The following is a 15,193-nucleotide window of genomic DNA, read 5'->3' as shown; positions in this document are numbered from 1 at the left end:
ACAAATTTTTATCAGGTTATCCGGAACTAAAGCAGGAAGGGACCTGCTACTTGCCGCAGGCCTGCAACCCGGCATTAACAAAGGCGAGGGTATTCAACAAGACAGTCAAGTCAGGGAATCCTTCATTGTTGACCCATTCCCAAGAAACGTCCATCCACAATTCAATAAGGGTCGAAGGCTTGCGAGGGCCAAAGCACTCTTGAAGAACACAGTGGGTACAGAAGCCTTCGTAGACGCAGCCCGTCACGAAAACGCTTGCAGATTTTCGGTCGCTATAGTCGACCACAAAAGAGACTTTCTCTCGTCAGCCTCACTCCGCACATCAATGGCAGAAGTAGCTGAACAGGCAGCTGTGGCTATGGCACTACTGGATCCGAAACGCACCACCATTTACACTGACTCACGAGCTGCCGTCAGGGCTTTTCAGTCGGGTCTAATCTCAAGAGAGGCCGCGAGGGTCCTTAACGATAGGCTCTTGCAGGACGTAATTCACCGCATTGTGTGGTTCCCGGCTCACATGGGTCCGGACGTAATACCGGGCCAACCGAACCCCAACGAGATCGCTCATAATCGTGCGCGAGGATTCGTATGCCGCGGCCATGTGGGGCCCTCTAATGGTTCGGAACAGCTCGAGTTCGGCGATCCACTAGTCATCTTTCACGAGATTACCTCGCACTACAGGGGGATTAGACGGGTGTTTCCATCCCCTCACCACAAACATGGTAGAGCACAATCTATCACGCTGACAATGCTCCAAACGGTTTCGTATCTTTCAAGGAGCTTCATGAGTAGGATACATGCGGAGATAGATCCAACAAGCCCAGACTGCGGTGACGTTAGCTCATTGAAACACATGTTCTGGCGATGCCCTGCGTTGCAGGACTACAGTCAAGAAGCCTGGTGGACCGCTGCTATCAACGACCCCAGCTACGACGTCCAGCTCCTGGCTGTCCGGAGGGCCCGTGAGAGGGCGGAGAGGCTCAGCCTCCCCGTCCAGACATGGGACTAGCCATGAGTTGTATGTGTAAACATCTCATACTCTTCCCTCCTGACCAAATAAATGTCTTTCTCTCTCTCTGAAATGTTCAAACTGCGCGGAGTTCATCGCTTTCTGAGCGACAAGCAAGCAAAACATACGCTTTCAGAAAACAAACTGACGATCAGCAAACACGAGGCTGTCGATGTAACGCCTTTCTTGAAATGTTAGGCGCGTATGGTGAAGGATGCGACTGAGTCGAATGACTGCGTGTGTAGAAGAACATTCGTCGTGCACCCGCTTGTTGTGTGTTGCTGGCCACAAGGCAGCGGTCATTTGTCCGTATAATGATTTCTTGCCATTTTGCACTGCTCAGAGGAAAAAACTGTGCCTGTGTTGGCGTCTGTTTTTCAACGCACAGGCTTTAAACAGTTCTAAAATGTGTTTATGTAGGGATAAATAAATGCGTAATTCGTGTAATGGAACTTCATTCCAATAAAAAGAATATAACAAATAAACCTCAGCTGCCCTCTTTCAATTTATTAGAAGAGAGGAAATTGCACGTGATCTTGGGAAGCACGTTCGTGGCAAAGTTGGAGGGGCCATTAAGCGCTTCCCATAAAAGGTTAGCCTGCGAAGACGTCAGGTCGCATGCTACAGTTGTTCATCTGGGCCAAAATGTTACCGAAGGAATCATTGTGTGGTTAAAGATGAAGAAAAAATTAGAACTTTCTTTAAGGTTTTAAACGTTCATCTCTGTAAAGGTATGCCGATGTTCCATTGCTTCCATTTATGTAGTCCTCTTCGACTCTACGTGTTTGCGTCCTGCTTATCCGCATAGAAGTTCCAATTATCGAGGTCGAAGAGAAAACGGCGCTTGTGAGAAACGCAAGGAAAGTTCGCTCCACCTGCAATTGCTCCTAGAGGTATTTATAGGAGCACTCTAGTAGACCACGCACCATCATCGTACACTTGCTCGGACATTGCCAGTAGTATGCATCCTCCCGAAATAGAAGCGCTCTTGCGCGCGATACAAATAGTTACTGTGCTTCGGACGGGTGTGTGTGTGTGTATGCCATCTACTTCGACACCAAATTGCGTCCCATATTCGCTCCGGAAGTCCCCTTAGCAAGTAGCAGCCCTGTGGCAGCTTCTGGTTTCCTACCACGACACATTTGACATCAACGATCGACCACTGGGTCCGACTTCATTTGCTAAGTGTCGCATAAGCAATGGCATTGCTGTTCTCACCCACCGCCGACCATATCGGGCGTCTGCAGCAGATCGTAATGTGATTCAAGAAAAGTAAGCAAGATGCTCGCCAAAAGCATTGCCGAGGCCTTGTGAGCCATTGGGCGTCGCCTGTAGCTCTCGGTAAAAAATAACGTGAAACATAGCATCGTTGCCTACATTACCAGCATGGAAACCAAATCACACACACACACACACACACACACACACACACACACACACACACACACACACACACACACACACACACACACCACACACACACACAGACACACACACACACACACACACACACACACACACACACACACACACACACCACACACACACACACACACACACAATTCAGTGTTTACCATTTCCCACGAATCGATAACGCTTTTGATTGTCTACAGGAGCCCAAAAAGCAAGCTTTTCATCAATAAGCCTTCGTTCTAGTAAATGGTAGATTATTGTGGATGCGAAAGAGCAGGAAAAGACAGCGTTCGTCACTCCTGATAAACTATACTAATTCAAAGCTGTGCTGTTCGGTCTATGCGATGCCCGAGCAGGGTTCGAACGTATTGTCACGGGGTTATGACGGTGAAGGTCGCATGCAGTCGAATCGTTAAAGAGGGTATTATGTATTGGGCGAGCATGTTCCCGGCAAACGGAACACACAAAGCGCAAGTAAGTGATAGTCGCAGTTCAATGATATGATTACAGCGGATATCAATGGCGCCCGCGTTACATCCAGTAAAAACTAGACTACCCGGGTCGTGCGCGCGATCTAGTCTCGAAAGTCTTACCATAGGAAAGGTTCCCATACAGTCCGCCGCGGCATGCGCCGAGCAACGCTAACACGTGTAATGGGTCGGTCACATGAAAATAAAGAAAGCAGTGCGTGTGGCACTGACCCCTTCTGAAAAAGCATCACCCAGATGCTTAAAAAATTTGCACGGTCTTAGCTGCGCTCAAGGAACGCAATTGATTTAGCTAGCTTTACTTCCTGTGATTGCAACTCTCTGTGGAATACAGTTTCCGCAAACTTTGAGGACTCTTGCTGTAAACTTATAGACTGTATGAACGCAAATAGTCCCCTAGGACCTGGTTGTTGACCGTAGACAACCTCCTTTGTACGCGAACTGAGCGAGCGAAAGCGCGCACAGGACTTCGGACCCGTCATACGACTGCTGACGTGTCCGAACGCGTCGGCGAAAGGGAGGGCCGAACGAGTGGAACAAGAGAAATTCGCAATGCCCATAGACTTTCACGCCACAAAGTGTGTGTCAGGAGAACTTTATCAAGCAGGGTCAGCAGACGACAAACTGCAGTCGCTCCCTCGTTCGGATGTGCTAGACCGATTGTTAGCGCTCTGGGAAGAAAGAAACACTGCGATTTTGCATGTTTCGTGCTTCGGTGAACAAGCCTAGTGCTCCGCGACAATATAAATCTTATTCTTTCTCGCGAGACGCGAAGTTTCAGTCAAATTAAGTGGTGAAGAACCCTGGGCGAATCATGCTGCCAATGATGACCCACAACGTACAAATTTCTGCTCCGAGAAATTTTATGCAGCCACGCAGGCTAGAGATGTGTTATTGTATGTTCTTTCAGTCCTTTTCTGCTGAAACATGACCTGTTTTGCTTGTACACAGCGTCCGTCAACGTCTTTGTAGTGCATGAGACCCATATATATATATATATATTGTACTTGGCGAGACGCGTGAGCTGGCAATGACATTTATAACTGAATGAACACTGAATGGACACAACGTTCGTGCCGTTCGCCGCAACAGGACGCTACCACTCACCACAGTGACGCCCGCATTACAGCGACCCTACCTGGGGCCGTTCCGCGAACCTGTATCCTGAAAACTAAGGGCAGCAATTGATGGTGGTGCGGTTGCTGTACGAAGAAATACCGAAGATCCTCCGCCACCGACGACAACGCCGCAAGCCTAACGCCGCAAGCAGAACAGCCGCGAGAAGACCACGCCGCAAGCCGAACGGAGCCCTGACGACGAAATTTCGCGGCTGGGAAAAGAGCTGATGGCACTACGTAAAAGCAGCGGAACTAGCCGATGCAGTCGTGATCCGACGGCACGACCCAACCGCAACGCAAGACGACGAACTAGTGACCTCGACGTTCTTATCGACGGCCACAAGGTCACCGTTCTCGTCGACACTGGAGCCGACTCTTCCGTCGTCAGTGGTCCGTTCGCCGCGAAGTTGAGGAAAGTTAAGACTGCCTGGTAAGGCTCCGAAGTCAGGCCCGCTTGGGACCATCTATTAACCTCGGCGGACGTATGCACAGCAAAAGTCACCATCAATAACCGGACTTATCCTGCGAACTTCGTAATCTTAAAACACTGCTCTCGTGATGTCATACTTGGCATGGACTTCCTAAACCATCACAGAGCCGTCATCGACTTAAGAACCAAGACAATAACCCTATCATCGGACAAAGCAACACCACCGGATACGAACCCATGTCATCATGCCTTGAAAGTGCTCTAAGATAAAGTTACCATTGCGCCTCGCTCCAGCGTCATAATTCCTGTTGGCACCGAAGATTCTGACGATATCGAGGGCGTCGTCGCGAGCGATCAGCGTCTGCTGCTGTACCGTCACATTTCTGTGGCAAGAGGCATAGCTCGGTTGCACGAACGAAAGGAAGCGCGATGATAACGAACTTTAGCCAAGATAACAGACACCTCAGCAGGGGCACAAAGATTGCATACATCAAAGAAATCGTGGCTGTCAGCATGCGTTTGCCTTTTCAGATTGACGAATACAACGACGACCCCAATACCTCAACCATCCTTCGACGTCAACCCGAGTCTTCCCGCTCGCCAACAGCAACAGCTCCGATGCCTTCTGCAGCAATACAAGGACTGTTTCTCGTCGTCATAAAGGGTTTGACAAACACTACTTGCTAAACACCGCATCACAACGGAAGATAATAATCGACCACTCCGTCAGACTTCCTACCGGGTTTCGACACGAGAACGAGAAGCTAAAAGCGACAAGTCGACGAAACGTTGCAGGATGACATTATAAAGCCTTCGAAGAGTCCGTGGGCATCACCAGTCATCTTGGGGAAGAAGGATGCCACTCTGCGTTTCTGTGTCGATTACCGTCGCCCGAGCATGATTGCGAAGAACGTATATCCACTCCGGCGGACAGACGACACCTTGGAACGACTGTATAACGCAAAATATTTTTCTTCGATGGATTTCAACACTGGTTATTGTAAAATTGAAGTCGACGAGAGAGACAGCGAGAAGACGGCCTTTACAACACCGCACGGCCTGTTTAGTTCAAGGCCATGTCATTTGATTTCTGCTCGGCGCCTGCGACCTTCCAGCGCGTTATGGATATAGTGCTGGCTGGCTTAAAGTGACAGACTGGTCTTGTCTACCTGGATGACGTCGTAGTCTTCACTCCAACTTTGACGAACAACTCCGACGCCTTAGAACAATACTCCAGGCAAAGAGTGCGCCTGGCCTAACACTCAAACAGGAGAAGTGCCTATTTGTATACAAAGCACTCTTCATAGCCCACGACATCAGCAGTTCCTGGAGTCCGCCGCGACCCGCAGAACACAGTCGCAATCGCTACATTCCCGCCACACACTGACAAGAAGGCCATGCGTCGATTTCCTCAACCAGTGTGCCTATTACAGGCAGTTTGTCAAAAACTTTGGCCGCATCGCCGAGCCACTTACTAACCTGACCAGGACCGACGTCGAGTTTAAGTTGGAAACGCCCCATGAAGACGCATTCCGGGAACTGAAACGACGCTTGAAGTCGTCACCGATTCTGGCACACTTCGACGAAACCGTGGATGCAGAAATACACACCGACATGTGTATAGGACTTGGCGCCGTAATTGTACAACGGACGGAATGTCGAGAAAAAGTCACCGCTTACGCTGGCCGGCCGCTGTCAAAGGCCGAATCGAATTATTAACGACAGAAAAAGAGTACCTTGCAATCCTTTGGCTGCATCAAAGTTTCGCCCCTACATGTACGGTAGTCCCTTCAATGTCGTAAGCGACTACCACGCCTTGCGTTGGCTAGCTAACTTGAAGCACCCTTCAGTGCGCCTCGCACGGTGGAGTCTGAGACTTCAAGAATTCGGCATTACCGTCGTTTACAAGTCCGGTCGGAAGCACTCTGACGCCGGTTTCTTGTCCCGCGCACCTGTCGATACGCCGCGCATGACGATCTCGACGAAGCCAGCTTCTTGGGGCCCATAAGTGCCGACTACTTCGCCAGACAACGGCGAAGCTACCCGGAACTGAAAAGCCTGGCAGAGTACTTGGAAGGCAAAACCACCGTTGTACCGAAGCTATTCAGACGAGGATCGCAGTCATTTTTCTTGCAAAACGACGTCCTCGTAGAGACTTCACACCGGCCCGAGCCAACTACCTTGCCGTTATACCTTCGGCGCTGCGACCCAGACGTTCTGCAGGCCTTGCACGGCGACCCGACGGCTGGCAACCTTGGATTTTCCCGCATGCGCGTGAGTATAAGTACTACCGGCCACGACTTACCGCAGGCGTCGCTCGGTGCATGAGGACATGCTGGAACTGTCAGCGACGCAAAACACCGCCGACAAGGTCAGGAGGATTTCTTCAGCCAATCGAGCCACTGGTCGACCTTTCCAGCAGATCAGGATGAACTTGCTGGGGCCATTTATGACGTCAACGTGTGGCAAAAAGCGTATCGTCGGAGCCACAGACTAACTGACCCGCTACGCTGAAACTAAGGCCCTGCCTAAAAGTAGTGCGCCGAGGTAGCGAAGTTCTTCGTCGAGAACATCCTACTGGGTCACGGCGCCCAAGAAGTCCTTACCATCGACAGGGGCACGGTTTACGGCAGACCTGACGCAACCGATTGTGAAATACAGCCAGAAGGCCCACTGGAGGACAACTGCCTGCCACCCGCAGACGTACGGACTGACCGAGCGTCCCAAGAAAGCCCTCGCCGACATGCTGGCAGTATACGTCGGCGTCGAACAGAAGACTTGGGAGGTCATCCTTCTGTATGAAACCTTCGCTTACAATACGGCAGTGCAAGAAACAACGCAGATTACGCCGTTCAAGCCAACGTTTATAGAACTTGTTTCAATTTCCAAACTCGCCGCCTCCGTCGTACTCTGAAAGCGGCGCGCAACCGACTTCCGGTCAGGTGGCGCTATTGCAGCAACAGGCTCTACCTAGCAGACGGCGAAGCGCGAGGGAAGGTGGCGGACAGCTGCGATTGCCAGCGCAAATATTGAATTGCTTATCAACAGTGTTGCGAAAACGACTTGTATTTCCGTTTAGTTAATCGTGTTCAATAGCATGATTGTCTGCAACAATATATGAAACCGGGTCTGCAGCTCTTCTGTTTTACGCGAATGACAGTAGGCACCGTGAGCAGGGCAGTCGCTGCTGCTCTCGTCATGTTCATTGCTACAGACATTATCGTTGCTCACTGGCTAAGTGCAATATTGAAATACCAGAACTGATTTCACCAACCTTTCTTGCCTGGCTACCATCAGATTATGCAAAGGTTCTCGTAGGGCATTGGAAACAAATAGGTCATTGCATAATTTAGTCGGAGACTCGCGAGGGAACCCTTTCGTGCGGTCCCTCCTCTGACAGCCTTCGCCTTGCCCAATTGCAGGTGTATCGCAATTCGGATTACTGCTTATGTGAAGTGCCCAATGGACGCAAGAATAACGAGAAACACCGCTGTACATTGTGGTTATTCGTATCAATGTAAAACAATGTAGTAGCCACCATAATTGTAGGGCGCAGTTGTAGAATTTCAATCTCGCAAGCACGTGATACAGAAAGTTATTGATGTATTACTCGATGAAATTTGATAGCCTAACCCGGATCAAATCTTTCGGTTATGACCGACTCACTCGTGCATGTTGCGGAAAGGAGCTAGTCACGCCCGGTATGAACTACGTTCCGACCGGCCGCGACTAGCTGAGATCGAAAATGGCCTTAACATATATACTATTATGCCATAAGAAAGGGGACGTCAAGGACCTGAAAAATTACAGGCCCATCAGCTTACTGTTCGTTGTCTACAAGCTGTTACAAAGTAATTGCTAACAGAATTAATACGACATTAAAGCTCAATCAACCAAGGGACCAGGCAGGATTTCGTACAGGCTTCTCAACAATAGACCACATTCATACTATCAATCAGGTGATAGAGAAATGCGCGGAATACAACCAACCCCTATACATAGCCTTCATAGATTACGAGAAGGCATTTGATTCGGTGGAGACATCAGCAGTCATGCAGGCACAGCGGAATCAGGGCATCAACGAAGCCTATATAACATAATGGAAGAAATCTACAGCGGATCCACAGCCACTATATTCCTCCATAAAGAAAGCGACAGAATCCCAATAAAGAAGGGCGTACGGCAGGGAGACACGATCTCTCCAATGCTATTCACCGCGTGTTACAGGAGGTTTTCAGGGCCCTAGATTGGGAAGAATTAGGGATAAGAGTTAATGGAGAGTATCTCAGTAACCTGCGATTCGCTGATGACATTGCATTGATGAGTAACGCGGGAGACGAATTACAAGCTCATGATTACTGAACTGGATACGGAAAATAGAAGAGTAGGTCTGAAAATTAATATGCATAAAACTAAGTAATGTGGAACAATCTTGGCAGAGAACAGCGCTTGCGATAGGTGGCGAGACACTGGAAGTTGTAAAGGAGTACGTCTACTTAGCACAGGTAGTAACCGCGGAGCCGAACCATGAGAGGTTAAATAACTAGGAGAATAAGGATGTGATGGGGCTCATTCGGCAAGTATTATCAAATCATGAATGGTAGTCTACCACTATTCCTCAGGAGGAAGTATATAACAGCACCATCTTACCGGCACTTACCTACGGAGCAGAAACCGGGAGACTTACAAAGAGGGTTCAAACTTAAATTGAGGACGACGCAGCGAAGCGATGGAAAGGAAAATGATAGGTGTAACCTTAAGAGCAGGAAGAGAGCAGAGTGGGTCAGGGAACAAACGGGGGTTAAGGACATCATAGCTGAATCAAGAAGAAATGGATATGGGCCGGGCACGTAAGCACGTCGGCAGGATAACGGTGGTCATTAAGGGTAACTGACTGGATTCCAAGAGATGGCAAACGCGTGATGGGGAGACAGAAATTAGGTGGGTAGATGAGATTAAGAAGTTTGTAGGTATACATGGCAGCAGAAAGCACAGGACCGGGTTGATTGGCGGAACATGGGAGAGGCCTTTACCCTGCAGTGGGCGTAGACAGGCTGATGATGATGATGATGATTATGCCCTCAGCTCACACGGCATAATTCGCACTTAAGTGTCGCATGTGCGTACAATATAATCGTTCGTAAAATGGTTTTGAAATTTTAGTCGCTGACTGGTTTTTTTAAACAATTTTATTCTCTTTAAAGCATTAAAACATACAGGACCCCCTGACAGCCAAAGTTCCGTTTTGCGGCTTTTTTACTGTAATTTGTAGCTCTGTGTCTGGTAATCCTGAAATTAAATCGTAAATGCTCTAACGCATCGTATAATTAATGCTAGCTTCATTAATTGAGAACGATTTTGCGTTAGTTCGAAACGCCCACCTAAATAACATAAGAAACTAGCGCCCCACAGCGGCGGAGGCCCAAGATCACGTGCACTCAAGCTTTGGGGTCATCGAAAGCGCATTTTTCAAACTGGGGCCCTGCGCGCGGTAAGGAATGTAACGATGCGGGTGCTTCGGTTTGTGAGTCGGTGCAGGCCTTTATTATCAGCCGCATCGTGTACATCGCACCCTTCCTATACATCTCCAATACCGAAAAAGATATCATTAGCATCATTATCAAGAAAGTACTTAAGCAGCCTTGCACGTCCCTCAATCTACGGAGAACCAGAAGCTCATGGAATTAGGCCTATACATGGCACCATTGATGAGTTAATTGAGGCTCAGCACATTCACACTACGAGCGGCTCTAACAAACACCGGGCGGCACATCCTCCGTACCCTTGACATCGAATACCTTACGCAGACCGGATCCAAGGTACAAATGTCCAAGAATATCCGAGAAACAATCCGATCCCCTCATCCACGCAATATTCACCCTGTCTACAACGCAGAACGGCGGGCCGACCGCGCGAAACATCTCAACAAGAGTTACCAGAGGGCCACCCATGTAGCTTATACGTCGACGCTGCAGAGCACCCGGAACAACCGGCCATGCAGCTCGCTGTCGTCACGGTGCAGAATCACGTTACTACTATCGTCAGTTCCTTACTCACCACAAAATCCGAAGAGGGCAAGAAGCTGCCATTGCTTTAGCTTACGCGACGACTACCGCCTCTTGCACCATTAGTGACAGCAAGAGAGCTATCCGCAACATCACCAGGGGTCTCATCTCACCGCAAGAAAACCGCATACTCGCAAGCCTAACCCCTACTTGTCGCGACAAGTTCCCTTAACCTGGGCTCCGGGCCATTCGGGCTTTGCCGGGAAGGAGCCGCTCACGACGCTGCCCGAGAAGTCGTCCACTAGGCGCGTGACCCGCCCAGTGGACGAGATCATTGCAGCTACCCTCCCGACCAAACCAGCAGGCTGAGGACGGGGCATTTGAGTCCTGGTGCAGCCCCGCGAAAAGCAGAATGGCCACATATGCTGAAATTTTTATGCCTTACTGTAGGGCAAGATTGAAGGACCCACCCCCCCAACAAGTCGCTAATTTAGCTCCAGTCGACAACATGGCGATTATTACGGACACGGACATTCTGGAAAGAAAAAGCGCGAAAAAAACGTGGGACTAGAAGGAGAAAGCAACACGACAAGCGCATACTAACAACTGAACCATTATTGAAAAAACGAATATTTTACACCAAGCAAACTACATGTCACCAAACACAGAACCCACACCTCAGATGTGCGCATCCAGATACCCTATCTCAACTTTGTTCAAAGCAAGAGACGGCTTTGCCACACAGTTTGACCGCGTTCCCAATAAGGAGAAGCTTCCATGAGCTCACGTGCCGTCTGGTCACGATGCGGTGCAAGCACATTTTGCATCCGTGAAGACCGGCGTGGCAACCACACCACAGGGCAGTGCAAGGCCAAGTTTAGAAGACGGCTGCCCTTCAAGGATAACCAGTGGTCTTGCAGGCAGCGTTCAGACAGCGGCCGGTCTGTCCATATACATTTACCGCAAGTGAAAGGCACCTCATAAACACTCCTTTAGTACGCACTGAAAGGATGTCCCTGTGTTTTACGTTGCAACTGCACTTACTTTTGCTTGCGCTTACTGAGCTACTGAGCAGCTACTGAGCTGAAGTGGCTGAGCAGTTAACCACGAAGCCGCTTGCCCAAATCAATATCCTGCTTCAGATATTTTATTGTCAACTGTCCGAGGTTAGAAGAAACGTTATGTTACTTACCTCAATAGACTCGGACAAAATGAAGAAAGCAATGAAGAGAAGGAATAGGCCGTTGACGAATCCTGCGAGAACTTCGCGCGGACGTACCTGCGCAGAGCACCCAAAGAAATTCAACGAAGACATGAAAGTAACCGTTAACTGTTACTTTGCCTTGATAAAGCTGTCGTGATTCTTATTCAACTTAGTGAACCTTAGCCAGTGACCAATTCCTCAAGCTCTTAGAAGTAAATTTACAAGGGTACACTCACCTATCTCTTTAGCTTACACAGCAGCCAATATGAATTCCTGGAATACCATGTACACAGCTATGGCGCAACTGCGCAACTCTGCTCTGAAATATAGAAATAGTACGCGTATCTCCGGGATCCTCCAGTTGGATATATTAATCGCCGGTGTAGGCTTTTCTGCGATCATGCCTCCCAGATTCCAGCCCTTTCTACCCCCGCGTCCGCAGTGAAAACGCAGCGGTATGGGCGTGTTGAAAGGAACGCGGCGTCTGGTGACAGCGCCGCACTTCACTTCCGACCATGCTGGCAGTGGACTACGGAGTTACTTTCAAACAGATGTAGCAAACACAGGCTGGCGCATCCAATTGGAAGCGGTGACGACTGCTCATGAGAGGTAAAAACACGGCATGATAAAAAATATGGCTTTTTCTATTGAAAAATGAGGAACGAACTCCAGTTTGCTTCCGGAGCTCATGATTCGCGAATGTTGCACTGTGTATTATGGAAGGTACCCTCTATACCATGTAGGCCGCTCACCCCAGCATTATCTCCACACAGAGAGAACCAGTACTTGGAGAGCCTTGCAAGGACTCGCTTGTAATTCTGAGCAATGTATGTGGCCAGAGGCGCAGCATTTTCAACTACAGCACCTGCGTCTTCTACCAGAGGCACAACGTGTCACGACATCGCATCATAATAGTATCTGCCCCAACAGCAATAACAAAAAATGAGAACACTCTCCTTCGTGTCGTGCGGCACCGCACTATGGTAGTGCCGCTTTGTTGTAAGGTTGAGAGCGCATGAAGCCGGCGGTAGAATTAGACGGGGACGCGAAACCAGTATGAGTTCCAACAGAATTCTAATATAGAGGTCTCATAGCCCCACAAAGATAGTAAGCTTTACAGACAGGGGCACAAAAACACATCCAGACAACGCCAACGCCGGCTGTCATTTAAAGGGGTCATGAACCACTCCTCGGGCTTGGCGTGAAAAACACCCTGGAATGAGTCGGACCCTTCCCAGGAATATATAGCCGAAAATTTTCGAAAAGCTCAAGCAGGACCGGATATATAGCGATCGCTATATTTACCCTCTGAAATCGCTTCATTCCCGAGGAGACAGGGAGCGCCGTTCGAGGAGCCCCTCCCAGTGCATAACGTCACCTCGCTCAATGTTGTGTGGTTTGCTTTCCGCGTAATTTGGCGGTGTTGACGGCTGCTTCTGGCAACTAATAGTTCCGGTCGGCTCTTCTCGCTGCGCGGTGCGGTCTATCGCGTCTGGGTTTTAAGCACTGATGCGATCTATTTGCATTGATACTCTCGTTACTTCGCTTAAGTCGCATTGATATTGATACTTCGCATTGATGCTGTCGTTACTTCGCTTCGTGAATTCCATTATGTCGTTTTTCCATCAAATCAAATTAAACTAAAGGAAAAGCCGGCAAGCCCTCGATGTAGCCGATTGGCCCCGCGTGTACACTCAGTATACGGTTTTAGATAACGAACTGGCCAAGGAGGCCTGCTCGACGCACGGTATAAAATCCCGTGTGTAGAAAACGTGATGCAAAAGAAAGGAAGGGAAGGGGAGAGGTGATGTGGAGAGGGGGAAAGGGGGGAGAGGGAAGGGTGGAGGGAAGGGGAGAGGTGATGTGGAGAGGGGAAGAGGAGAGGGGGAAAGGGAAGGGGAGTGGAGAGGGTTTGCGCATGCGCAGTAAGGGTGGTCACGCCGCACACCACCACCACCACCGGATTGAACTCCGCCATAAGATGCTTCACATCTAAAAAAAGCGTGATTCTTTTTAAGCCGCCACTGTGAACGGGAGGAAACGACATAAAATGCCCTTCGACTTTCGGACGGCTGCAGCCCGCCTGCTTGTCGGCGAGAGCGAGGAAATCAGACAATCATACACGTCGGAATACAAGCGAGATTTGAGAAAGCGTCGCGACGTGTGCGAGCGCGAAGGAAAAAAAAGCAAAGAAGAAAGAAACGCGAGAAGAGAGTCGTTTTAGGCTGGCCCCAGCAGCGTGCGGGATGCCCAAGCAAAGCCGTCATGGGATTACCTTGGCCTTGTGAACGCCGCTTCTGAACTGCCCAGCTTTGTCGGCCGTGTGTTGTTGGTGATCGGGTGTCTCAGCTTGCGGCTGCATGTGCGCAGAGGTGATAGACGGAGCGGACAAGAAGACGGTGAGTTAAGGCAAATTTATGTACATATAAACAGAGGCGTTACATATTCGGCATGCGGGCCGACACAGCTTATTGGGCTCGGACTGAGGGGCGACGACGACCGGATTCTCTTCTGTCCCCGTCTCCCCGCCAGCTTGGTTCTTTATAACCCTGGCCGATTCCTGCATCAGCCAGTACTCGAAGCCTCCAATCAGGACCGCCGTTGGTCGCTGCTAGAATCGGATCCGTGGATGAGCGGGCTTGCCACACGTTGCGTGAGGAATTGCAGTCGATTAATCAGGCGCACCGCAGGAGTCGCCGGGGGTTGCATGAGAACCCCGCTTGGTTGGCACCCATTGCATCAGGCAGTCTATCGATGTTGACGCCACTTGCGTCACTTTCTACCAGCTTGAATGTCTTGCCGAAGCAAGGCAGTTGGTTTGAGCCCTAGCATAACAGTGTGCGCGTTTGTGCCTGCTCCCGCCGCTGGATGTGAAATGCGTGGGTTGACGACAGTGCAATATGACTTACTGCGGGTGGGGATATGGTATGACAATGTCCCGGCGACTCAAGCGAGCCTGCCGCTGTGTATATTACCAGCAGATGGATGGGCACGCTACGTTCGTGGTACCATCGGGAACACAATGGTAAGTAATGCTTATGTTTCCTCTGTTCGTGCGTCCTTTCGTCCGCTCGGCAGCTGTAGGTGTCGTTCTGCCATTGCGTAGCGTGAAAAGCGCAATGAAAAATCGAAAAAGAAGAAAGAAAAGTCATTAAGCTGACATAGCGACGACGTGTAATGCGTGTTTAGAAACCCAGGTGAATATAGCACATGCTTCGCACGGCCAGCTAATCGATGCGCGAGTGCGCCGTGAAAAAAAGATGTTTGTACAACATAATTTCCTTCCTTGCGATAAAGCAAATGAAGCAGAGTGCTTTCAAGGAGTATACACTAAAGCAAAAAAAAAAAAAAAAAGCCGCTATTATCGCGCTGTCATGTGATGAAATGTGCATTGAAACCAAACTTCTTTTCTCTTTATGCTGTTTCATGCTTGATTTGCTTTTTTGATCCTCCGTCTCGATGTCAATTTGTGTGCGTTGACATGTGGCTTAATCCTCACATTATTATGATCATAGGATGAAACATA

The sequence above is a fragment of the Rhipicephalus sanguineus genome, unplaced genomic scaffold, assembly GCF_013339695.2.
Source record: "Rhipicephalus sanguineus isolate Rsan-2018 unplaced genomic scaffold, BIME_Rsan_1.4 Seq406, whole genome shotgun sequence".
NCBI lineage: Eukaryota > Metazoa > Arthropoda > Arachnida > Ixodida > Ixodidae > Rhipicephalus > Rhipicephalus sanguineus.
This window is presented reverse-complemented; position numbering follows the sequence as displayed.